General features: G+C 40.3%; 1 protein-coding gene across 1 annotated transcript in view; it reads left to right on the top strand.

Annotated features, from left to right (window-relative positions):
* LOC147692319 (solute carrier family 22 member 6-B-like) overlaps window positions 1-27,797 on the top strand; it is a 509,964-nt gene that overhangs the window by 327,324 nt on the left and 154,843 nt on the right. The window lies entirely within an intron of this gene.

Below are 27,797 nucleotides of genomic sequence, written 5' to 3' on the forward strand. Positions count from 1 at the left end.
TGGGTATGTTCTTTTGAATAGTCCTACTTCATCTAATTGGAGGAGAGTTGAGGGGTCTTAACTTTTTTTGTGGCAAAACTTAGCAAGCTCTCCCAAAACAAACCCTGTTATCCCAATAAAACAATGGTTTTCTATCAGGTGAAAAATATTTGATGTGTGAGAGATTACTGAGTTGTACACCTATTGTAAGATGTAGATCAAATTAGATCCACTGCAATGGACTGGGAGAATTTAAAATGTTAATTTGGTTTGCTTAAATGTGTATCCTTTACTCTACAGCATCATACTTGGGAGATTAAAACTCAGGTTTATCGCGGATTCAACATTCATTCATTAGGTTTCAGACTCTTAAAGAGCGTATATAAAATAGTAAGCAATAAACAAATTTCCCATTTTCTATCAGCTATTACTACTTGTATCTAAAAACTGGGCACAAAAACGTGAATAAAACACAATTCGATTCTTCAGATACTTGAGAAATAAACCGCTATCCTAGGCCCTGGGCATAAAGCAAAAACATTTGGAAAATGATAGATCTTGGAGATCTTCTTGAATAAAAACATTGATTCACCCTAAAAGTCCTCCCCCCAACCTTCAGTTAAAAACTAAACATAATTATTATTCTGAAGTAACATTTACATTTTACAGACCTACCGCAGAACCCTGTCTTCTTCGTACATGGGAATGTTTAGGTCAACCTGAGCACATTTCGGAATACTCTGTTTCCTTAGTGTTATGAGGTTTGTTGCTTTTCTTATGCAAAGATTTCGCCAATAATTAACCCAAATGTTTTATCACTGACACTTTCTTTAACCAGTGCTTAATTTGTAAAAAATGAAGTGCCTGGGCTGAAAATGCTGCCAAGGAGGCTACAGCTCACTTCTACCTCCGGTGTGCCCAACTTTCAACACTCGCACTGCCTCAATCTCTATCCTGTAACCATGCTGTGCTGTCTGTCCAATAAGACATACATTTTATTTCTTTACCTACACCGACAGATGAGTGGGAAAACAAAATGTATACCAAATGAAAATGCTTTTTTGAACCTATTAATCAGTGCGGTCTGACTTGGTTTGTTGCAGGTCAGGAGGCTGCTTGAGCACAGCAGGTCATGTCACTGCTAGTGCTGCCTGTAGTTAGTTTGGTCCAGTTATGACAACGGCATAGGCATCCACTGCTCAGCTTGCTGTGATCCTGCCTGCTACAGCAAAAGCACTGTCCCCAACCATAATGCTGCAATGCCTGTGAGACACGAGTATGGCTGTTGCCCCTACTTGGCTCAAGAACTCTCAGAAATTAGCATGCTTAGAGGCAGCGCACGGAAACTTCAGGTGACTCCATAATGCATAAAAGTTGCAGTGGGCCACATCAAGGAGGTTGAGGATAGTAGCAATGCAGGGCTTCAGGGCCCCACTACAATTATGGCTTAGTCCCAGGCAGTGGCAGGGTGCAGCAGACTCAGGGAATATAATGCAAGCCATTCGTTACTTTAACTATATTAAAGTCCACATTACTCTTAATATATCAATGAGGAGTGCACAGTGTAAAAGCAAAGGATCTGCGTTTGTTACCATCCTCCTTTCTCACACCCATTACTTGGTTCTCTGCTCTCTCAAAATTAAGCTCTTAAAAACATCATTTTGAATTACCTTAAAAATATACCGACACAGAACATTAATATTGTATTTATGCAAATGGCTCTTTCTGTTTTTTATTCGTTTATATCCGACAGCACTATCTTCATTCCATGAATAGAGCTGTCTTCAGATGTGCAGTCCTGTTCTATTGAAGGTAATCCTCTAAGTGAACTGACCGAAGAGGGGATTTTAAGTTGGGCCATCCAAAACGGTAGAGCATACCCCCTTTCTATCATTTTTAAGACTCACTGGTCCTTTTTATGGCCTTTCTATGGAAGGGAGAGTTTTGTAGCAGTGCTCCCACACATCGCTGGGTGGCATTGTGAGGCTCTGGATTGGCTCCATGCTGATATGGAAGTGACAGAGTGGATCTGGATATAAGTTGCACACCTCCACACTGACACCAGTTTCTTGTCTTTTTCTCCACTGAGACATGGAGTGCAAACAATGTTCGGAAAAACCACACTCAGTACCAACTTGGGATCATTTTAGATGTTAAAAGAGCCCATTTCATGGAACAGGCAAGTACGAGGGAAGTGAGGGATCTAGGGGTAGATAGATTATCCACCTGAAAGGTGTTACTGATGTTTGAATAACGTGTCTTTCTGATGCATACTTCTAACCTCAGATTCTGCACCTTTAAACTCATACCAAAGAAGTACTTCTACAACAGGGGTGTAAACAGGCCTCAGTAGTCCCTGGAACACAGAGGGGCCTCAACCCCTTCATGCCCCAACCAACCCTTCAGAGGGCCCCCAATATGCCCAAAGCAAATGAATATCTGTAACAGATTGGAAAACCAGTGCCCCCTCCTCGCAAGAGGGCACCTTTTCCTTTATGCAACTGCTCCCCAAGGTTTAGGCTTTGTCAAGTGAATTCATACCAAAACTTCCTGCAGACCGGAGCAGGTAATGTGACTTTCCTACCCAACCAGACTGTCAAGACAGTTATGCTTCTATACCATATGAACCAACACCCAGATTGCAGCTTGAAAAATGTCAAGGACAGGCACCCCCGATGCCAACACAGTGGTAGTAGCCTTGGCCCTGGAAGAATTGGCTTTCAGATCTTCTGGTGGCTCTTTCTTGGCCAAGTGCATAGCAGATCTTAATGCTGAGTACCATGAAATTCGAAAACGGTCCTCTTCTACGCAGCCTTCTTTTTCTTTGCTCCAGAGAACCCCACAAAATGCTGACCATCCACTTAGTGGTCCTTTGTGTGATCTTTTTAAAAACTTCAAGCTCTTTTGGTCTCCAACCAATAGACTATCTCCTCCTCTTTCGAGGTGTGAGATGTAGCTAAGAACAGTTGTAAATGGATGAATTGCCCAACATAAAAGGGAGTCATGATCTTCGGTAAGAAGGTTGTCTGAGTTCTCAGCACCAATGGTTCAAAGAAAAAGGGGTTTTTGGTTGGTAGAACTGAGAGTGTCTTCTGTTCACTCATTTGACTCACTTATGTAATCACAATGAGGAAGACAATCTTTAAGGTCAAGAGAAGCAGTGAACAGCCATTCATTGGGCCAAAAGGCGTACACATGAGGAAAGTCAAGACCAAGTTAAGGTTCCAAATTAAGATTCATGTGGCACAGAAAGGACTGGTCTCTCTGTTGCATCACTGGTTGGCTAGGCTGTCTCTGTCTACATACTGGAAATCTCCTATGTTCCTATAATTGGTGTGGAAATAATTTGGCAGGCACCAACAGCCACAAGGAAAGCACTTTAGCTCTGCTGTCCTTCAAGTGTTCTAAAGTAGAGTTCACCTCCTCACCAAATAGGTAAGACCCTTCAATGAGCATGCCCATCAGTGAAGCCTGCATGTCGCCAGAAGACCCAGTGGACCTCATCCAAGCATGTCAAAACCAGTGGACCTCATCCAGGCACTTCAATGAAGGACCACACTTGTATCAACCATGCTGCCAACGCAATCCATGATACCCACACCTGCGTTGATAACATATTTGTTGCATCTATCCCATCATGTATAGTCTAGGTCAAGGAGGCCCTAAAATCTTCTGGGACTACCAGCGTAATTTCTCTGACCAAGTCCCAAAGAGCATGGGTGTGGTGGGACTGCTTTTCCATTCCAAAGCGCCAAATTTCTGAAGAGAACATAGGTTGGCCAAAGGCATTGATTTGTATAGATTCCCTATTCGGAGGGGCAGTGGGTAATGGATTATAATTCACTACATGTCGAGGAGTGTGCAATAAGACCCTCTGGAGTAAGGTGCTTTGTGAGAAAATCCGTATCCCCAGGCACCAGTCTATAACATATGACTGCCTGCCTGTTCACAGATGGGCAAGAACCTTGTTCCACCCACATAGTCATCAGAGTATCTGAGAGTGCTGTGAAGATGCATGTCCTCTTCGGAAGGCATGGATAGAAAGGACTAACGTCAGCATGCAGGGATGATTTTGATATTCGATCCACTACATCACTTTTAAACGAAAGAATTCCACCTTGCGGTGTGTGGAAGCATTGTTGCAAAAACCTCCAGATCCAGTCTTGCAACTTGGGAATAATCTAAGATGAGGAATCTGCAGTTAGAAGTATCCATCAACAAGTAATTCATTTAACAGAGTCTCTTCCTTACGGCCCTGAAAATAGGTAAACAAATGTTTTCTTCCTTTTCTAAAGAAACCTAACTTTAATCCCTAAGAACAAACAAATTATCATCCAATTACTCATCTGCCCTTTGATAAAATTCTTAGAAATTCAACGGTTTTATACACAATCCCATATACTACATTCTTCCTTAAATTTACCAGTCTGACTTCACCTGCACTGGAGCAACTAAACTGCCATACTCCAACTCTTGGATGACATCCTTCGAATTAAAGTTAAAAGGGTCCCTTCCTTTTTTTGTTTTCCTAAACTTCGTAGTGGTATTCAATATAATTGATCATAAAAACCCCTTAACATTATCTCCTCTGACATAGGGATCTCTGGCACAGTCCTCAACTGGATTGCTGCCTTTATCTCCCTTCTCTATTTTGAAGCCATGATTTCCACCTTTTGCATGGACCTCTCAGTACCATGCTAGCCTCACATGGAATAGGCCTCCACCAGTATGCTGATGACAATACCTTACCTCAAAGTATCATCTGCCGCAAATATCCAATGCTTAGAGACATATTTGCAGGTTATCCTGTCTCCGGTGTCCACTGTCTCCCTCAAATAACCCAGAAAAAAACAAATTCAATGTAATAAATGTAGCAAAATGTATCAACCGATTAACCAATTGTTAATTGTATTGCGTCTTTATAGCTTCTCTCTTCTCTCTCCTTAACTTCAAAATCTCTTGGCTTTCCCATTGACCCTATCCCTGAGGTAAAAAACCAATCTTGCTTCCGAATAAGAGTTCTCTGCATTATGAAACACTTCTTTCCTCCACATTCTCTTCTAAACTACTGCATGAGCCCTTATCCTCTCACATATTGATGGAGTTAATGCTCTCCAATGAGGCTTCCTTGACCAAACGATACTCCTCATGGCTGCCGCCCGCACAGCAGTTATCCTATAGCAGGGCTACGTATAGTTTATCATATTACCACCATCCAATGAAATCTGCCCTGGCTAGTCCTCCCAGGCTGTATCCAACTTCAATCTCGCTGCATCCTCCACAAAGCAAGACATTCAGAAACTGGTTTACCGAGCTTAAAACCTTTCTTGAAGGTTGCATTTGCATGACACACCACACCAACCATGTGGTTCTAAGAATTTCTACATTTTAAAAATGTCACCCAAACCCTAATTCTTCGTAACAACTACTTCCTCGCATGAGAATTGATGATTCTGTGTTTCCAGTCTTTCACATGTAATCTCTAATTTTTCCCGTTCATCTTTCTCGTCACTCCTCGCAGACTTCCGTCTGCTGCTTTGGCGTCCGAATAATTCCTCTAACCATTTGTAATTTTCTTTGTCACCTGTTTACTTCCAAAATAGCCAACACGTTTCTGAATCCTTTGAGTATTTTCTTTAAACACCGACTCCCGTGTGTACATTATAAAAACTTCTTTCTTAGCCCACTGCCTGATTCACTTATTATCATTATCCTTCCTTTCCTCTGTTATTCTGCTTTTGTAAACAATCGTGGTAATATCGCATCCATTCCTCTGTTCTGCTGTTTTTGTAAACAATCATGGGCTGCTTTTCTTGGCTCACCCATCAGATGTTATGTTTTTATCCTATGTAAAGTGCATCACTGCCTCTCGGGACTTAGGTAAAACCACATAATTCCCAAAATGAAATGAAAGTAAATGGAAAGCGGAGACAGACAGTGGAGAGCAAATAAAAGTACAATAAACAAATGCCCACGAACAGGAGCGTAGACTAGTGAACAACTGATTTGTGAATGTGTGAGGACTGGTAAATGGCATGACTAGTAAGAAGAGAAAAAACAATAGAAATACATTGAAGAGGGAAGTCATGAGATTAATAACTCAGATTAAAGTGTTTCTAAAGCCGCCAGTTATTTAGAAATGATTTGAAGACAGAAGGTAACGAGCATTCCTGCTACATAGATGAAGCGTTTTATTTTCTAGCACTGTTACCCTAGAAGGACGGACCTCTGTAATATACTCTTCAAAAGATGAGAGGAGAAACATAGTTGCACCGAGAGGCTCCAGCTATTGATAGTTTTTCACCAAGATAGCTAGGTGATTTGATGTTTTGGTCTTGACTACGCTGCGTGCAAGCGCTGCTTAGGAGAGAGACCTGTAGCCATCGTCACAGCTTTGGGGGCAAAAACGTGCACACGTTGTATTGCTTGCAATGCAACGCATGCACATCTTGGCGATTTCCTTGCGGGAGCGGGCAGCACCATATGGTGGCACCATATAGTCGCACGCTCGTGCTGGCCCCCTCCCCCCGCTGCCGCGCAATGCGCGTGCTTTTAAGATGATTGCTTTCACGATTGCGAGGCTTTACTGCCGCGTGGCCAATGCTTGTTTCATTTTTGTTGCCGGCGTGTTTTACATAGTTACAGCAAAGAGTCACCTAAAATGGCCCACCCAAAGCATTAACATGTCACACAGAAGGGGAATAAAACATGTAAAGTGACATTGCATTTCTACAGCGTGTCCTACCCCTGACTTGGCGTGAAATGCCACACATAACAACATGTGTAATGTATACACAAGCATTTACAAATGGCAGCGGCAACAGTTCTTCCTGATACGAGGCCCCTTCCTCTGGGCCCTCACCCCAGCCCTCATGACTCTCGGCCATTCCGTCCCAGCCCTCGGTCCCCCTGTACGACTCTGATAATCCCTCATCCTGTGCTTGGCAGAGTCCACCGGGTCCGTGTACCTGGTGGCGGTGACGTGAACTTGGAGGCGGAGACTTGTACCTGCGGCAGCGGTGACGTGTCCCTGGCGGTGGTGAAGTGTACCTGGCGGTGATGACGTGTACCTGGCGGCAGTGACGTGACCTGGAGGCAGTGACGTAGTCCTGCCGCGGTGACGTGTGCACCTCCTGGTTTCACTGCCACAGTGCAACCGTTTGGGGATGGGCAGCTGTAGTCAACCCCCATCAAACCCCGATACACCTCTATTGTTGCCCCTCCCGAAGGACATATGTTAGTGTCAGCTTACCCCCTTCCCAGGCCCCTCTTTAGCCATTTCATCTTCGTGGTACTAGGCGTCTTATCACGACTTGTGTCTTTAATGGGACACTAAAGACATCCCTTTGGGGACACCTTTTCTCCTCAATGTGAAAAGAGGATTCCAGACAATTATTCCTTTTCTTGTATACTTTTTTTATTATTATTCTTTCATTTGTCTTTTTGATGCATTTGACATTTTGATCTTTGTGAGTCTTTTATCATGTTTATACCGGCGACACAGTTATATTTCAAATCCAATGCATTTCGGGCGTGTTTATACCGCCCTTCATCAGGGAATCAACACTACAAACAAAATATGAAAACCATGAGTAAATGTACTGTGTGTGCATCATGTTAAACTCAGCAGTGTCCAGTTCAACACCGAAACGAAATTTAACCTGTGTGTATTTTACCGACTTCACCATGGAAACCTTAAACGCCCGTGACGACAGAATCGAGTGTTGCCTCATTCAATATCACTTACGTGTCGCACTTGTACATGTTCATACTCCGTACTTAAATCGCTGAAATGAAAACCAATACAAACTACAAGGCTCCCTGTTAGATGTTGGGTCACATCTCTCAAGTTTTACACCACATCTATAATTCGAATGTCTGACATAATATCGACAGACAGAATATCGAAATACAAAAATATCGGCACAAAAATATCGACATTAAAAATATCGGAGTCATATCTTCATAAAGGTAAGTACAAAAATATCGAAAAAATAATATCGTAGTACAAAAATATCGAAATTAAAAATATCGTTTTTTAAAATGTATTAATAATAATGTAAAAATTATTTTAAAATACATATAATTTTACAAATATTAAATAAAAATATTAAAACAAAATTAAAACTAATACATATACATTTAAAATAAATAAAACACTTAATAATTTAATGTAATTTTCTTTTTTTTAATTTCTTTTTTTTTTTTTTTTTTTATTTTTTATTGAAAGTTCATGACAATATAGTATACTCTATACAAAATAGTAAGTATTAATAAAAGATTATAAATATGCACACAGGAAGATGAAATAGACATAGTAATAATAAAAAAGCTGACATAACATGGGGTAATAAATACAATACATATACTAATGCTGGCTATGATAAATGTTTTAGATACTATGGGCCGCCACTTTTTAACTGTCTCCATGATGCCAATGGCGCCCAAATCCTTAATCCCATTTCCCTGGATTTTGCACCCTTTAGAGCGTATAATTCTGACTCTATGTTATGAATCCCGAGCATCCTGCACATCCACATTTGAAAGGTAGGGGCCTCAGCGTCCTTCCATGCAGGAGCAATTAAGATTCTAAAAACAGCTGTTGATATAAAAACAAGTGCCTCGGATTCTGTATTTAGGCCCAGTTTGGCGTCACACCCAATTATTAAAAGTGTAGGGGATAGGTCTATTTTGACAGCTAGCAGCCCCTCTAGAAACTTTTCAATTTCATTTTTAATTGTTCCTAATTTCCCACAGCTGCAAAACATATGTAGAAGGTCAGCCGGACCATTATCGCATCTAGGGCAATTACTATGCTCCCTCTTCCCCCATTCATACAATTTAGCCGGAGTATAATATAGGTTGAAGAGAGTTTTAAAGTGCTGTGCTCTTAAGTTTGAGGAACGTAGGAACCTTTTATCCATTAGGATAGCTTTATCCAAATCAATGTCAGGATCGCTCAGTTTATCAGCCCAAGTGGCCTCCGTCTTAAGAATATCATCAGGAATCGTTTCCAAGAAAAAACCATAGAGTGTTCTGATTCTGCAACCACCTCCCTTCATATAGTCAAGTATTGTACAATCTTTAGATATGTCTATACTCGGTCTTTTTGATTTTATTGTGTTGGCCAACTGCATATATTTGAACTCTTGGGATCCTTGAAGTGAGTATCGTGACTTAAGGAGTTCAAGGGGCCTCAAAGCATCCTTTGTCATCACTTGACCTAATGTAGTGATTCCCTGTCTTTCCCAGTGTCTCCATGGGCCATCTCTACTTAGATGTGGAAATAGTCCTGACTTCCAGAGTATAGTATATTTATTAAACTTTGGGATACTCTGGTTCTTCTGTATAGAGGACCATAGCCCCCAGATGTCTTCCAAAATTTTATAACCCGTTGTCTTATAAAAACGTTTATCGTATTTCCTTAGCAAAACCCCATGTGCCTCACTCCCTAGGGCCAGCTGGTAGATAGATGGAATGTCTCCATGGCAATGTGGTGCAGCTTCAGGGAAAAAGAGTATAGCCATTTGTGTCAGAAGGCAAGACCAATTATAGAATTTAAGATTAGGAATTCCCAACCCACCCTTTTCTTGGGGGAGAGACATGTATTTAATTGATCTCCTCACCTTGCCATATTGCCACACAAAGTTCATAAAAACTGACTCCATTTCCTTGATCAATATATCGTCTACTTTAAAGGGGATAGACCTAAATTTGTACAGGATCTTGGGGAACATTGTCATTTTGATGACATTGACCCTGCCTATGATTGACAGATGAAGGGTATCAATTCTTTTTAGGTCTTGTTTCATCTTTTCAAGCAGGGGCAGAAAGTTGTCTTTGATGATTTCCCTTGGCTGTGCATTAATTGTTATTCCTAGGTAGATTGCTGAGTCCACATACCGGTCATCTAGTTTTACAATATTCCTTGAGCATAAAACCTGTGTTTTTGCCACATTAAGACGATACCCAGATAACCTCCCGAAGTCTGAAGTAATACTAATTATTCCTCTCATTGCACTATCTGGATCGGTGGTAGTTATGGCTAAATCGTCCGCATATGCGAGAATTTTGGTGTGAATTCCGCTAGTGACAACCGGCTTTATATTGACATTATTCTTTATGAGAGTAATTAGGGGGTCTATGTATAATGCGAACAGGATGGGAGAGCACGGACACCCTTGCCTCGTGCCTCTCGTGATATGAATCTGCCCAGAGCTTTCACCCATGAGTTGGATACTGGCTGTTGGATTAAAATACATAGCCTTAATTGCCCGCAAGAATCTGGGGCCAAATCCTCTGTCAACCATCACTTTCCACAAAAAACTCCACTTAACGCGGTCGAACGCTTTTTCTGCATCGAGGAGGATCATCGCAACCCCCCCCTCACCAGCCGCATGGATATCGAACAGTGTTATGGCCCTTCTTATATGGTCGGTAGTATCCCTACCGGGGACGAAACCATGCTGCCAAGGCGAAACAAGGGTCGCAATAATCCCCCCCAGCCGTGTAGCCATTATCTTTGCATATAGTTTGTTATCGCTATTTATTAACGGTATGGGCCTATAGGACCCAGGACTTTCCTTGGGTTTCCCTTTTTTGTGGAATACCACTATATTGGTTTTAGTCCAAGATTCAGGTATAACCCCGGTATTTATAACCCCGTTGAAAAGATCTAACAGAAGAGGAGCCGTTTCTTCCTTCAGGTATTTATAGACCTCCAGGGGTATGGCATCAGGCCCTGCTGCCTTGCCTGCTGAAAGGTCTTTTAGTGCCTGGGAGAGCTCGTCAAAGGTGATATTCTGCTCCAGGGATTCTTTCTCACTAGCCCTAAGTTTAGTACCTGTATCTGGCCAATTTATGCCTGAGTCGTCTATATCTGTTTCTTCCTTGTAGAGATCCTGATAGAACCTTCTAAAAACTTCAAGAATTTCAGTTGGTTTATTATAAATCTGATCACCTTCTTTAATTTCGCTAATAGCATTTTTTGATGTAGCTTGTCTTATCCTTAACGCTAGAGCCCTGCCTGCATTCTCCCCTGTTTCATACATACTGGCTCTGCGGGTCTGATATTCTGCTGCTGCTTTTTTTGTCAATTGCCGTTGGATATCTGCCTTTATGCTATTCAGCTTTTCTAAACTCTGATTGCCCTGTGACCCCTGGCAGACGTCTAACCTGTGTTGTTCCTCTGCCTCCGCTAGTTTGGCCAAAAGGCGTTCTCTGTCTGCCTTAGCTTCTTTCCAGATCCTACCCGAAAAGCTGATTGTCTCTCCCCTCAGGCCAGCTTTGAAGCTATCCCAGACCATAACCCGGGATGCGCTATATCTGTTCGCATCAAAGAAGGATTGAGACCAGTTCTTAATGTGTGCTAAATAATTGCTATCCAATAGAAGCTTTCTGTCAAAGGTCCAGGGTCTGATCTTCTCCCTCTGTATGTTCAAGGTCATTGTAAGAATGAGGGGGTTATGATCCGATATTAGCCTAGGCAGCATTGCAATTCTAACATTAGGAAGACAGGTTGCTGATATTAAGAAATAGTCCAACTTTGTATGTTTATTAAATGGGTGTGAGTAGTATGTGAACCCGGGTTCGTCTTTCTTTTGGCACCCCCACACATCCCTCAGCCCATGAGATTGAATTATAGAGGACACGGACCTGAATACCCGGGGCTTCCGACCGATATATGGGGTATCCCCTGCAAAATCTGCTGAAATATTGAGATCACCACACATTATTATAGGTGAAGACCAGTTAGTAAGTTCCCTCTCTATATGATCCATCACCCCCGGATCATCCAGGTTAGAGCCGTATACTGTACATAGAGTTATACCTAATTTCAGTTCACATATCGCCCATCTTCCCAATGCGTCAGCCTTTGATTTTTTTGCCCCTCCCAGACCTACCCGACCTATAATAGCTACACCCTTTACCGTTGAAGTCTGTGAAGAGCAGGACAAAATTTCAAACCCCCTAAGATTTAACCAATGTTTCTTTTTCCATGGTAAGTGGGTCTCTTGTAAACATATGATATCTGCCCTAATTAATTTTATATACTCTTCAAACCTCCCTCTCTTTTTCCAGTTATTCAGCCCACCAATATTTAGACTAACTACCCTAATACTAGACATAGCCCTGTAGGGAGCAAAGCCAGCACTCTAACCAATTACATTTTCTCCTGAGCTTTTCATGAGTGTGCATATCCTCTTTAAACATTACACTATATTGAAAAACACATTTGTTGCATGAACTTTCTTTTTCCTTTTTATTTTTTGCTTCCCCCATCCCCCATCCCCCCACCCCACAGCAAACCTTGTACCCCCCTAACCCCGACCCTCTCCCTAGTGAAGCGCGCAGACTGAGTCTGTGCGTGTGATGGGTGCAACCCAGCAGTGGACACTTGCAGACTACTTATTAAAACATGTCCTCAACTCATAAATGAACCATAAACCATAAACCACCATAACGTGACACCTTTGATTCTATAAACCTCGACCTAAGGTTGATATTTAGATTTGAAATTACTACTCAGGCCTGTATGAACTATACAACCGTAATACTCGTTCCCCTTAAACTGCATCCTTCTTTTATATGGATCGATTGGAGGCTAGTAATACAACACACTCCACTAGTACCATATGAAATATTGTATGTAGGATATACCTACACTACACAAACTGTATTAATTATCCACGATACTAAATTGAGTCCAGATACTCCCGAGCTTTGATTTCTGAAGAGAAATACATGGTCTTTTTTTTAATTTCATTTAATTGATTTAATGTAAATGTTTTTTATTTTTACCCTGTACGCCTGTACCCCAAAAACCCAAAACTGACCCTGAACCCTAAAAATATCCCTGTACCCTAAAAACCCAAAACTGACCCTGAACCCTAAAAATATCCCTGTACCCCAAAAACCCAAAACTGACCCTGAACCCTAAAAATATCCCTGTACCCCAAAAACCCCAAACTGACCCTGAACCCTAAAAATACCCCTTTACCCAAAAACTGAAAACTGACCCTGAACCCTAAAAATACCCTTTTACCCAAAAACTGAAAACTGACCCTGAACCCTAAAAATACCCCTTTATCCAAGAACTGAAAACTCACCCTGAACCCTAAAAATACCCCTTTACCCAAAAACTGAAAACTGACCCTGAACCCTAAAAATACCCCTTTACCCAAAAACTGAAAACTGACCCTGAACCCTAAAAATACCCCTCTACCCAAGAACTGAAAACTGACCCTGAACCCTAAAAATACCCCTTTACCCAAAACTGAAAACTGACCCTGAACCCTAAAAATACTCCTTTACCCAAAATTAATTAATATTATTTAATTACCAATTAATTATTAATTAACAATAACAATAAAGTAAATATATTAGCACATTAGCTGTAATTAATTTAATTTAATAATTAATATTATTTTTCCCAATTAATTAATTAAGAATAACAAAATATTATATATATAAAAAAATTACTCTAATTAATGTAATTAACTAATTAATATTAATTAATTACCAACTAATTAATAATTAAAAATATGTACAAAATTATATTAATTAATTAACTAATTAATATACATTAATTACAAATTAATTAGTAATTAAAATATCTACAAACATATATTAATTAATTATTATTATTAAATTACTTCCCACCCTATTCCCCTATAAACCCATAACCCGCTACAGAACATATTTATCAATTAATCAATTAATTAAAATTAATAAAAAATTAATTCTCAATTAATTATTTAATAATTCCTACTAATTAATAATTAATTTAACATAATTAAATTACTTCCCACCCTATTCCCCTATGAACCCACAACCCGCTACAGTAGTAAAAGACAATATTTATTTAAATTACATTAAAAATAAATATTAAAACATAATAAATACAATATAATATAAACTAAATTTATTTAAAAATTGATATTAGTAACATCGAAGTTATTATTTTGATATTATTGACATCGATATTTAAAACTTCGATATTACTGATATCATACTAATATCGATATTAAGACTGTCGATATTACTTACCTTCGATATTTTGTCCCATCGATATTTAAACTTCGATATAATTGTATATCGAAATTTAAAACTCAATATTTTGTCTGTGTACCCTATAATTCACCTTCTTTTTGTAAACTAACCTGAACTGCGGTATAACGGCATCTCCATTGCCTCCTTTCCGCCAAACTTCCAGCGACCTCCTATTCGAATCGTTCACCATATAAACAACCAACGCGGTCCGCTATGGGTTAGTGTTCCGATCACGTGATCTATTAAACTCGACAACATACTACAGACTCTGTAATTGCGTATCCAACCTAATGCTTCAAGACATGTGCCTGTGTCTTCTACCATAAAGCTAGAAATAACCGGTCCTATTTACGGGTGTGAAACAAAAATTAATGGTGCAATTCCGAAAATTCTAAAACAAACCTCAGGGGAATCGAACCCCATCGTGCCAGGGCACCTAAAACAATAAACAAACTGGTGTGCTATGTCTATTGAGGAGAGAGTGTATGTGATGTGAAGTGACATGGTTACACAGTTATTACTTTTTTACTCAAACATAAACAATTAAAATCCAACCTCGCAGGTTTCCCCTTCCAGAATATGGAGCAAAAAAACATAAATTCTATGAAAGATAACAAGACAGTTCCATACGTTCATTGAGCCCATTCGGACTCTGGGTACATAGTTTGTGAATCCAGAAATTCTCTCGTTGCAGCATGAATTGGGTTTGTCCCTTCCTTCAGTTTTTGCCACCGTTTCCAGAACCATATATTTTAATTGGGAGATGTTATGGTGCGCCTCCATAAAATGTGTGGCTACTGATGATTTAGTGTTTTTCATACGGATATTTGACTTGTGTTCGGTTAATCTTGTCTTTACACTTCTTTCCGTGTTACCAATATATAATTTTCAGAATCGACATTTCAACGCGTAGATTACATTTTTGGTTTCACATGTCGCATTGACCCTCACTTTAATCTCATGTCCTTTCATGGGGTGGTTTATTTTATTGCCTTTGATGATACTGTTGCAATTTCCACAGTTTAGACATGGTTTCGTACCCTTATAAGTTATTATTTCAGGTTGACGTTGTTTCAAGATCTCTCCCAAGTTTTGGGCTCTGGTGTAAGCAAATAACGGTATTTGATAAAAAAGATTTTTGAAAATCTAGTTCGAGCTTGAGCATCTTCCAATGTTTGGTGATGATTTTCTTAAAGTTATGGCTTTGTGTCGAGTATTTGGATACCGCTACAATCCGAGCTTCTTCATGTTTAGTGGTTGATTTTAAAAAATCCTTTCTCTCAGTGGCATCAACCCTTCTTTTTGCATTCTCTATAACTTCCTTTGGATAACCTCTGTTCAAAAATCTTGTTGACATTTCTTCTAATGTTGCGTCCACTTTTGTACTACCAGACGTGATTCTCTTGACTCTTGTCATCTGTGAATAGGGTAAGTGCTTTTTTAGACTGGGCTGATGAAAACTTGCAAAATGCAACATGTTGTTCCTATCCGTTTCTCTTCGGTACATGCTAGTTTCAAATCCTTTATCCGTAATTGTTATTCTGACATCCAGGAAGGTTACAGTTGTGTCTGAGATATCCCATGTTAGTTGTATCCGGCTGTCTGTGTCGTTGAATTCACATAGAGCGGACTGTAACAAATCTTTTGATGATTTCCAAATGATGAATATATCATCAATGGATACGCAATTACAGAGTCTGTAGTATGTTGTCGAGTTTAATAGATCACGTGATCGGAACACTAACCCATAGCGGACCACGTTGGTTGTTTATATGGTGAACGATTCGAATAGGAGGTCGTTGAAAGTTTGGCGGAAAGGAGGCAATGGAGATGCTGTTATACCGCAGTTCAGGTTAGTTTACAAAAAGAAGGTGAATTATAGATGTGGTGTAAAACTTGGGAGATGTGACCCAACATCTAACAGGGAGCCTTATAGTTTGTATTGGTTTTCATTTCAACGATTTAAGTACAGAGTATGAACATGTACAAGTGCGACACGTAAGTGATATTGAATGATGCAACACTCGATTCTGTCGTCACGGGCATTTAAGGTTTTCATGGTGAAGTTGGTAAAATACACACAGGTTAAGTTTCATTTCGGTGTTGAACTGGACACTGCTGAGTTTAACATGATGCGCACACAGTACATTTACTCATGGTTTTCATATTTTGTTTGTACTGTTGATTCCCTGATGAAGAGCGGTATAAACACGCCCGAAATGCATTGGATTTGAAATATAACTGTGTCGCCGGTATAAACATGATAAAAGACTCACAAAGATCAAAATGTCAAATGTATCAAAAAGACAAATGAAAGAAGAATAATAAAAAAACGTATACAAGAAAAGGAATAATTGTCTGGAATCCTCTTTTCACATTGAGGAGAAAAGGTGTGCCCAAAGGGATGTCTTTAGTGTCCCATTAAAGACACAAGTCGTGATTCACAATCAGGCGCCCAGGGACGTGGCCGCCACCTACGGAGCACCCACAACGGAAACTAACTTTCGTCTAATAATTTTTTTGAGCTGTGCACTAATCCCTATCTGAAGTACTAGGCGTCTTATGACATTAAAAACAAAAACATCCATTTAGCAACGTTTTCTGTCCCCATTCAGAAGGTGAAATGTGATCATATTCAGGCACGCCTTGAAGCACAGCGACATAGCTCAGTGATGAAATAATGAGCAAGATGGGTGAATATAGGACAGGCACAAAAAAAGAGGTGAAGTACAGAATTGAAGGCTATGTTTGTAGCTCAGTGCTAGAAACCTCCAATGGTTTGGGGATAGAGCCGAGCGAAAAGCCCGAACTGGATGACAGAAATGTAGAACTAAAGGATACTGCACGGGCAGGGCCAATGAGGACACGTATATTGCTTATTGTGTAACTACTTCTCGAGGAGGGAATGTAGGTCAGTAGTTGAGTATTTGACTGTGGATCAAGAGGTCACTGGTTCAAATCCATGTGTCCCCTGCAGATATTTTTTTGCAAAACTTAAACAGAAGTTCTTTGCTGCGGAAAAGACCAAATTAAAAGAACACACGCTTTTTGGATCATGTTTCCTAGAAACAACCGACAGATTCAAACACTTAACTTTTTAGTTACAAGCTAACTAAAATTAAGGCACTTTGTCTGCTAAGAGAGAGAAACACAGAAGGTGAAAGAGAGAGAGAGAGAGAGACAGAGACTCATAGGGCGGATAGAGAGATCCCCCAAGTCAGCCTTGAGAGCTTTCTCACATACTATTCTTAAGTCCCAATACAAGCTTTTAAGAGTAGATCCACCCTTTTACATTACCAAAGACAGACGTTTCTGTTTAATGTAAGACTTCTCTATTCCAATGTTTGGAAGGTTTGTAAAACCTGTAAGGTTTGCTGATTAATAAACTACTAGAAATCTAATGTAATAAACAGAAATTTAGAAAGAGGCATGCACTGGTTCTGAAAGTAAGTGGTGATGGTCCCTGTCTACAGCAAGAGATTTTGAAATGCCCGCCTTTCCCCTTTAGGTTACATTCTCCGGATCCACCTAAAAGGACAGGTTTAAAACATAGGGAAGGATGCTGCTCTGTGTTTTCGGATTAGTGACAGCCATGTGACAGTGGGAGGGTGGGGGACCACTATCCATGCGCCTTCCGCAGAGCACCACTAAACTTCTGGAACATTTCCTTCACGCCCCTTCAGAACATTTGGATTTTTGTTGAACATTTATGTGACAAGTGTGCTGTAAAAGTCACCATTTGACGATTTTGTTTCTAAATGTGAAACCCCCCCACCTCCACATGAACCTATTAGGTAAGTTCCCCAGCTAATATTACTTCAAAGCTGGCCTGGTAGTATCCCTGAAAAGAGCAGGGAGTGACTCACACTGTGCAGTGACACGGGCAAAGTTTTTAACATCCTGTATTCCTGTACATCCTGTTTTCTTTCTCCACCCGGACTGACGCAATCCTCTCTCCTATTAACTCTCCGCCCAATGAACAACAATAATGGATATTCTAACAAGAGGTGTGTAATTTTCGCCCATTGATTAGGCTACTGCATCAGCAAACAGTAGCTATGGCCCCATAGCTCTGGGGTTAGAGCATTGGTCTTGTAAACCAGGGGTCGCAAGTTTAAAACTCGCTGGGTCCTTGTCCTCCTTTTCTATTAAAATTAAATACCAATATATTTTTAAATACGGGATATCAATAGACCTATTCCTTTCAGGCTATGCCACTTAAGCTCAGCAGTGCTGCAGCAATGTTCACTTTGGACCAGGACTGGAGTTCTTCAAATAAAATGAAAAGGTAAATACCCTTCTCCCCAAGCAAGGTATTTGTTATGTCCATGATAGACCTTATGACATGGTATTTTAATAAAAAATGAACAGCTAGTTTGCCAGGAAGGGGCTACTGACCTCCCCCTCACTACATCCACAAGGGACAGCCGTCACCTGCAGGCACCTTAAGTTCACAAGGTAAATTTGGGCATCTAGGGTCTTTAAATAAGTTGCATTTTTTTATTTTGCCTGAAAACAGTGAAATTTTTAGGTCGAGCCTGGGCAGCACATGAGCTGCTCTGCAAGGCATGCTGTATTGAGGTAGGGGATTGAAGCTCCGCCCACTCTCCACCCATATTTTTCATTGCCTTGTGTCATTATCAACGGTAAACTGTGGCTGTTCATTTGTCGTAAGGCTTAATAGTCCCTCCTTAGTACCGCCTTGTCTCATTTTGCAACATCCCATGGCGACACCCCCTGTTACGTGTGTTGTTACTCAGTAGGCTTTAATTACATCCTCCGAGCACTATCTTTTCAAATGGCTGTGTCCTGCCGGTTGTTGCAGGCAGAATACGCTCTCTCCTAACGCTTTAAAAAAAATTATAGCGTGCATTTGCAATGCAATAGGTCTCGCATTTGCAAGAGTTTAAGCTATTGACATTGTAAATGGCAATGACTTTTATTTATGTGCACTGCTTTCAGGTTTTCAATACACATAAATAAAAGACATTGTCATTTACAATGCCAATAGCTCTAACTCTTGCAAATGCGAGACCTATTGCAATGCAAATGCTTGTTTTAAGGTTTGTAAGTGAGGCATGCTGTACTCATGGAGCTTAGACTAGTGCACCCATACAAAGTCACTAAAGGTAAGAAAGTGCAGAGGTGATACAATCACATCGTTTTGTGCAGGTCAACATTTTAACAACACCATGAAAGGCATCTGTAGGGTCAAGTTTTTATTTAGAAGCCTGCCAGGATTACAGAACCATGATCTAGGAACCATGATCTTGGCCCTATACAGCCTCTACCGCTAGTTTAAGATAACATATCCTTGAAGTGTTTGAGTTTTTGAGGTCTTTGATTTCTAATGTTACCACTAAAACCAGTGGGATGAGACGGCAGAGGTGACCTTCATACAACGTGAGGAGGATGCCATCAGTGACATTACTAGCTCTGAAGAGAGACTGACACAGGCTAAGAAGGCTATTTTTCTAAGGTTGTTTACCAACATAGTTCATTATGACCTTGGGAGAAAAGGGAGTACTAATCTGGGGCGGAACAACTGTTGACACAAAGTCATATTTTTAAGAGAATGTTATTATATGCAGCTTTGAGGCATTGTGGTCTCATTGTGCTCCAACAGTATTCGAAAGAGAGAAATCAGTAAGAGCAAACTAGTGATGGATAAATGCCTGAGCTGTTTCTTAGATAAGAGTAGGAAAGACAGGGTCATCAGAGTAAGACGTGTTCATGTCATAGACAGACAAAACAAGGCCCTCTTTAGAGATGGGACAGTATGAACTCCATACAGGGACTAAGACATCATTTAAACCCTGGCGGATGGCCCACGGGTCTGCCAAGGGGAAGAGGTCATGGCCACCACCACACTGACGGAAGACCATCCTCTGAATTTAGAGATCACCACCTGCCTGGATGGGATTTCTGTTGTGTAAATGGCACCACCACCATGGCGGGTTCCTTTACAGCACTGGAGATTTGAAAAGCAAATGTCATGTTTAAAGTGGTTCCCTGATTAAAAATCGATGTAATAAATATCGACATACACAATATCGACTCAAAAATATTGAATACAAAAATATCGACTCACTATACTTCAACAGGTAAGTTCAAGAATATTGAATCAAATATATTGAAGTAAAAAATATAGATGTAAAAAATATCGACTTAAAAATATATATGACTTACAGCAAATATATTAAATATTATTAATATTTCCAACAAAATAAATTACATTTAATATATATTTTATCTAAATACAATACACTTAATTAAAAAAATATAAACACACAAACATAAAAATGTATCCATATACATATATTTACTTAAATATAATTTATTAACTATTATCTTCATTTAATTTGTAAACTTTCACATTATATAAAAATTGTATATATATATCACTAATTAACTTCTGCCCAATTTCAAGGCTCCCTTTTGCTGCCAAGTTGTCAGCGAAAGTTATGAATCAGCAACTTTCAGAGTACCTAGAGGAAAATCTGCTTCTGGATGATACACAACTCGGTTTCAGAAAACAACGAAGTACTGAGTCAGCCCTGGTAGTAGTTACAGAGGAGATTCGGAAAGTGCTGGACAGGGGAGGGACCGCAGCACTAATCCTGTTGGATCTTTCTGCTGCATGTGACACGGTCAGCCATGATATTTTAGTGGATCGTGTGTAAGACCTAGGGATTGAGGATGCAGCTTTAGAACTCCTCAAATCCTTTCTGGTAAAAAGACAGCAAACTGTGTCACTGGGCAACTTCACATCTAAGCCTTTCTCCCTGCCCTGTGGAGTACTACAGGGATCGGGACTGAGTTCAACACTTATTAACCTCAATGTTGCACCACTTGCAACAATCATCAAAAGTGCGGGCCTTCACCTGGCATCTTACGCCCAAATTGTGGTAATTGCAAATCAACAAAAGAGTGACTAAAAGGGTAAAGGGATAGTCAATAGCTACCACCAAGTAAAAAAGTTATTTCCAAACAAAAACAGTCAAACAGTAAGGGTTGCAAGCAGAGTGCCACAAGAAGAACCCTCAGGCACCAACAAGACAGTCCATTGCCATTTGTCTTCATTGGGTCCTTTTCAGAAAGTAGTGATTGGAACATTAAAAGAAGTATGGACTACTCCCCAAAAAGGAATATTTTATTAAGGGGGTAGCTCTAACTTCGTTAAAGATCTTAGTGAAAAAAAATTGGACTGGAAAGTGGTTATGTTAGTTTGAACCACCCAGTCCTAAACAAAAAACAATATAGGTCGACATGTTTCTGCTAGTACGAGCCCAAACTCGGCTCAGCATTCATCAGGACCATACGTAACTACTTCACGTGGGTGAAGCACGCTAAGGCTTCACTGCCACCTGAGGTAGACAAAGTATCTAAAAAATATTACGACCTTCTGTGTAATCAGGACACTGGGACTTCCAAGGGTTTCTCCTCCTATATGTGAGGGATATAAGTCTGTAAGAGAAAATAAACAGAACAAAAAATCCAAAATATATATATGTATATATATAGACAGAAAAGCACTCTGTTTTAAAGTGTTGTACTCTTTGTATGTTATAAAAACCATTATTTAGGGGGCATACACCATAAACCACTTTATGGATATTGAATTATAATAACATCATTATATCTAATAGCTCACAATATGTATACTAATTGGTAAACCAGAATTGTATACATATACAACTTTTAGGAGACACAAGAAATTACACGGTTCTCCAACAAGATCCGACGCCTTTTCTGAAAGATGAAATATTTGAGTTGGTCATGACAGCCGAACGGGATGGCTACATAAACAAGCACGAAGCAGATTTCCTCACAAAATCAGAAGGTAAAATCCCGTACTTCTATACCCTGCCAAAAACCCATAAAAACCGGGTTCCCCCTCCGGGAAGACCTATTGTTTCGGGTATTGGCTCATTATTGGAGCCATTATCTAAGTACTGTGATTTCTTCTTCAAGCCACTAATTCAGGCAACCAGCACGTATGTCAAGGACACAAAGAGCCTGTTGTCCCTACTTCTCAATGTCAAAATGCCCAACGAGCCATGCTTTCTTGTCTCTTTAGACATTGAAAGTTTGTATACTTGCATTCCGCAGGATGCAACTTTAAAAGTTCTGGCTGACGTCCTAGAAAACACCACATGGGAATATACCACCTCCCGCACCTTTGTTATCGAGCGTGCCACCTTAGCCCTGAAGCGTAACTTTTTTCAATATGAGGACACTATCTACTTGCAAAAGACGGGTACTTCAATGGGCAGTACTTTTGCCCCTAGCATTGCCGGATTGTATGTTCATAACTTTAAACAGACTCACATTCTGGGTCGCACAAACCCCTACACTCTCAATGTTATCCTGTGGCAGAGGTACATTGATGATGTCCTTTTAATCTGGCAAGGCTCCGAGGACAGCCTTTTGGCTTTTTTCGACTGGGTCAATACCTGTGATCCTCACTTGAAATTTACCCATCGGTATCATCCCAATTCCATTGTCTTCTTGGATGTAACAATAACCAGGGTAGGGGATCACCTAACTACAAAAACTTACTACAAGCCCACAAGTAAAAACAACTTACTCCATTTTCCATCCACGCTCATTGCGTGAGAATCTGCCTTTTGGACAATATATGCGGATTCGTAGAAATTGTAGTAACCTTGATGATTTTAATAGACAGGCAGACGACCTTACAAACAAATTAATAACAAGGGGTTACCCCAAAGGCATTCTAAGAAAACGTCGCAAGAGGGCGAAGAACCAAAATGGTGAAGCCCTCCTGAAGGACTACAATAAAGACAAAGAAGCAGAAACACCTCTAACATGCGTGACAACGTATAGTAACATCTCTAATGCAGTGAGCCGTTGTGTGGGAAAACACTGGCGTATACTAACAAGCAATGGCCGAAAATGGAAAAAACCTCTATTTTCGTATAAACGTGAGAGAAGCCTGCAAGACGGACTTGTTCACACCCGTCCAAGAACCATAGAGACACCACTGGACAATAACTTACTTACAACATGGGGCTTGCCCCGGGTTACTGGCCACTACCCTTGCGGAGGATGCAGTGTGTGTCATCTTACCACAGCAACGAAGACACTTCATCTTGAGGCAGGCAAACTTTGGCAGTTGAGAGGCCATACCAACTGTAATTCATCCAATGTTATTTATCTTGTAACATGTCCCTGTGGTCTCCGTTATGTGGGGATGACCACGAGAAAAATAAAATTGCGCATCTGCGAACACCGCAGTAATGTGAGATGTCGCAAGAGCAAAACAAAATTAACTGCCCACTTTCTTGAACATGGCCATTGTTCAAATGATCTTAGATGGACAGTTATAGAACAGCTCAACTCCACAAATGAAAACAGCATTTTTGAGCGGGAACAAAGATGGATATACCACCTCTCAACGCACCTAACAGGTCTGAACGATGCCATACCCTGGGGTTCAGTGATGCGACGATAGTTCCCTTGCTCATCCTGTCCAGCCTTTGACTTTTTCTGTAATTTTTGAAAGAATGGACTTTTCCTCTCTTTCTATAAAACGGTGTATACTATAAAGCTTGTCTGACAATATCCTATTGTCAATATCGCAACATCTGACTTTTTGACATTAGGTTATTATAAATAGAGAGTGGACTAACTGTCTATGGTTTCTGAGTTCTGTGCTTACCTTTATAGGCATCCTCTGAAAACCTAGGGGTTATTAAGTTTTAATCCATCTAAAAGAACTAAGGCTATTTTGATAATAAGCTAGCTGGGGGATTATATTTTGAATGATAAATCTACAATAACAGTAAAAATCTGTCCAATGCCACTTTCAACTAAGTTGGGTTGTAAATAGTTAATTTTCATGGAGGTAGATTGCCCAGGGTTAACAACTAAGTAACACTGTCCCTTTAAGAAAAACTGAGCGAGTTCGACCTACGTCACTGTTGGTCATGTGACCGGTAGTAGTTCGTAACTAGATCTGTTTATAAACCAGTGACCACAGCGGCTCTGTATTGTTCGGGCCGTGGACCTGGCAAGAAGCAGGTTTATTTGCGGGGAGTCGCCGGGAGCTAGGTAGTTGTCAAGCGGCGTGCTTTGTTAAAAACAGCGGGTCTGTTCTATAGTTGCACGCATTTAGCCGGAGGCTCTGCCAATGCCTTGGCGTGTTATGTAACTTGAATTGGCGGCGCTTAAGAAAACTGCTCCTTTCGCCTTTTAAAAAACCCCGAGCACGCCGCCTCTGAACGTTGTAACGCTAAGGCTCTATCATTTTTTTAGATCCCCGAGCGTGAAGAGTTTCCCCCAGCTGCGAGCCCATGCAGCGCTGTAGAAACCACACGCATGTGAGTATCTCACATAAAGGGACTTTCTCACTCCAAGTTTCTTCCATTTGGTGAACGTGTATTTTTTAATGTTGAGTAATCTGAACTCTTGACGGTCAATGGTTGTTGACTGCAGAGTCGGTTTTAACTGTATTGGACACTTGTTTAAATGGTATGAATTGAAATATTTTCCATAGCGCTCCTTTACTCTCTAAAAGTTGATTGCGCATAAAAGGTGTTTTTTGGGGAATTTCCAAAAACCATTTGGCTCTCTTTGTAGGTCTTCTGAAATGAATCAGGAGGGCCTGCAAGGAATTAAAGTGATATATGTATACAATTCTGGTTTACCAATTAGTATACATATTGTGAGCTATTAGATATAATGATGTTATTATAATTCAATATCCATAAATTGGTTTATGGTGTATGCCCCCTAAATAATGGTTTTTATAACATACAAAGAGTACAACACTTTAAAACAGAGTGCTTTTCTGTCTATATATATACATATATATATTTTGGATTTTTTGTTCTGTTTATTTTCTCTTGCAGACTTATATCCCTCACATATAGGAGGAGAAACACTTGGAAGTCCCAGTGTCCTGATTACACAGAAGGTCGTAATCTTTTTTAGATACTTTGTCTACTTCAGGTGGCAGTGAAGCCTTAGCGTGCTTCACCCACGTGAAGTAGTTACGTATGGACCTTATGAATGCTGAGCCGAGTTTGGGCTCGTATTAGCAGAAACATGTCGACCTATATTGTTTTTTGTTTAGGACTGGGTGGTTCAAACTAACATAACCACTTTCCAGTCCGATTTTTTTTCACTAAGATTTTTAACGAAGTTAGAGCTACCCCCTTAATAAAATATTCCTTTTTGGGGAGTAGTCCATACTTCTTTTAATTTTCCAATCACTACTTTCTGAAAAGGACCCAATGAAGACAAATGGCAACCGACTGTCTTGTTGGTGCCTGAGGGTTCTTCTTGTGGCACTCTGCTTGCAACCCTTACTGTTTGACTGCTCTTTGTTTGGAAATAACTTCTTTACTTGGTGTTAGCTATTGACTATCCCTTTACCCTTTTAGTCACTCTTTTGTTGCTTTGCAATTATTACTCATAAGGGGTATAAGAGTGGCCTTACGAGCCCTTTCTCTCCTGTTGATTGTATACACCCAAATTGTGGTGTCACTGGCAAACCCTGAAAATAACTTGGGCATGGCTCTCAGAACTTGCAAAAGCAATGTGTGCAAGTGGATGTATTACAACTGCCTTGAATGAAATGCCACTAAAACTGAGGTCATCCTTTTTGGTAACAACCCCTCACTCTGAACGCCGGAATGGTGGCCAACCGAACTGCACACACTTCCTGAACCCTTAAACTAAGTAAAAAATCTAGGATTCCTGATAGATAAAGAACTGAAGTTTAAGGACCAAGTTAATAAAATTACATCAGCCTCTTTCTTTTCTTTAAGGCTTATAAAAAATGTTGAACAATTCTTGCCCCCTGAACTTCTGAGAGTGGCTATCAGCACATTGGTTATTACTAAGATAGATTATTCCAACAGCCTCTGTCATACTCTTGCAGTGGGTCTTTGAATGAGGCTCCGGACTTTGCAAAACGCTGCTGCCTGGTTCCTCTTCAAAATTCCCAAACATGAATCGGCAAGAGGAGCCATCAGGAAACTACACTGGCTGCCGGTTAAACAACAATGCAGGTTTATGGCTCTCTGCCTGGCCTATAAAGCATTGCATGGACTGGGGCCAGTCTATTTCAGAGAGAAACTCAATTGGTACATCCCAGATAGGACACTACGCTCAGGGTCCTCCTTGAACCTGCAGCAATGAACTTGATTGTTCCTCCTTTCAGGAGAACCAACTGGGGTGGTAATAGCTTCTTCAGGGCCACAGCGGTGCTCTTGAACAGCCCCAAATGAAACTGGAAGCTGCTCCCTCCCTACTTACTTTCAGAAATACTTAAAGACCTGGTTGTTCCCGCAGGAGACATAAAGTACCCAGCCATGGCCAAACTCGCTGCGGACATCGATTTCAGAAACATTATCTGTTCCTACAGCGCCAAGACGCCTATTGGCAGTAGTTGTACTTTATAAATTATATAAATAAATATATATTTTTTTTTATGAATTCAACATTTAACTATTGAAAAAAATTAAACATACATTTAGCAATCCAATAAATACAACAGTAGGGAAATTGTTGGAAAGTGTAAGGATAACAATGATTATTCCCACTCCAGTGAATGCAACAGTAGGGAAAGAGCTGGCTAGTGGATGGGTAAAAAGTACTATTCCCATTCCAGTGAATGCAACAGTAGAGAAAGTGCTGGATACGGAGAGGTAAAAATTACTATTCACACTGCAGTGAATGTAACAGTAGGGAAAGTGCTGGATAGCGGAGGGGTAAAAATTACTATTCACACTATAGTAAGTGCAACAGTAGGGAAAGTGTTGGATAGCCGAGGGGTACAAATTACTATTCCAACTCCAAAGAGTGCAACAGTAGAGAACATTTTGGATAGCTGAGGGGTAAAAAAACCTATTCCCACTCCAGTGAGTGCAATAGTACGGAAATTGTTGGAAAGCGGAGGGGTTAAAATTACTATTCCCACTCCAGTGAGTGCAACAGTAGGGAAAGTGCTGGATAGCAGAGAAGTAAAAATTACTATTCCCACTCCAGTGAGTGCAACAGTAGGGAAAGTGTTGGATAGAGCAAAGAGAAACATTACTATCCCCTCTACAGTGAGTGCAACAGTAGGGAAAGTGCTGGTTAGCTAAGGGGTGAACATTACTATTCCCACTCCATTAAGTGCAACAGTACAGAAAATGCTGGTTGGTGGAGAAGTAAACATTACTATCCCCACTCCAGTGAGTGCCACAGTTAGGAAAGTGTTGGATAGCAGACAAACAAAAATTAATAATAAGACAGTGGCTCGAGTGCAGTCATTAACTAGCTGTTCCCCCGAATCTAAATAAAGCGGGACAAGTATGGCAGTTGTACCATTCCTCCCACCCTGCCAGACCCTGAGTGAGGCTCTAACTTAAAGAATTTGCTGGTTCATGATGGCTGTGCTGTATAAGATGTAACCGAAAATAAAACAGGCCCCAAGTGTACTTTTACTCTACAGTCTATCAATGGCTGGTTATAGTCAAGAACTTTTCACCATTAGAACACAATTATGAAACATGGAGCATTAATGTGGTACCAATCATATGAACGTTTGGCTAAAATGCTCAGGCCGATGGCCTCATTGGAGGTCGAGAAGAGGAGGTCAGTGCTGTTAGAGTGAAAGAATTTTGAGAATCAATGGGCACATGAATTTCCTATTGTACCATTTAGCATCATATTTCATTTTATGATTGCAGTACAATCGATCGGGTGAACCTCTACTGTATCTATCCCCCTGGTGTTTTCACAAAATATCG

The sequence above is a fragment of the Lissotriton vulgaris genome, chromosome 9, assembly GCF_964263255.1.
Source record: "Lissotriton vulgaris chromosome 9, aLisVul1.2, whole genome shotgun sequence".
In the NCBI taxonomy this organism is placed as follows: domain Eukaryota; kingdom Metazoa; phylum Chordata; class Amphibia; order Caudata; family Salamandridae; genus Lissotriton; species Lissotriton vulgaris.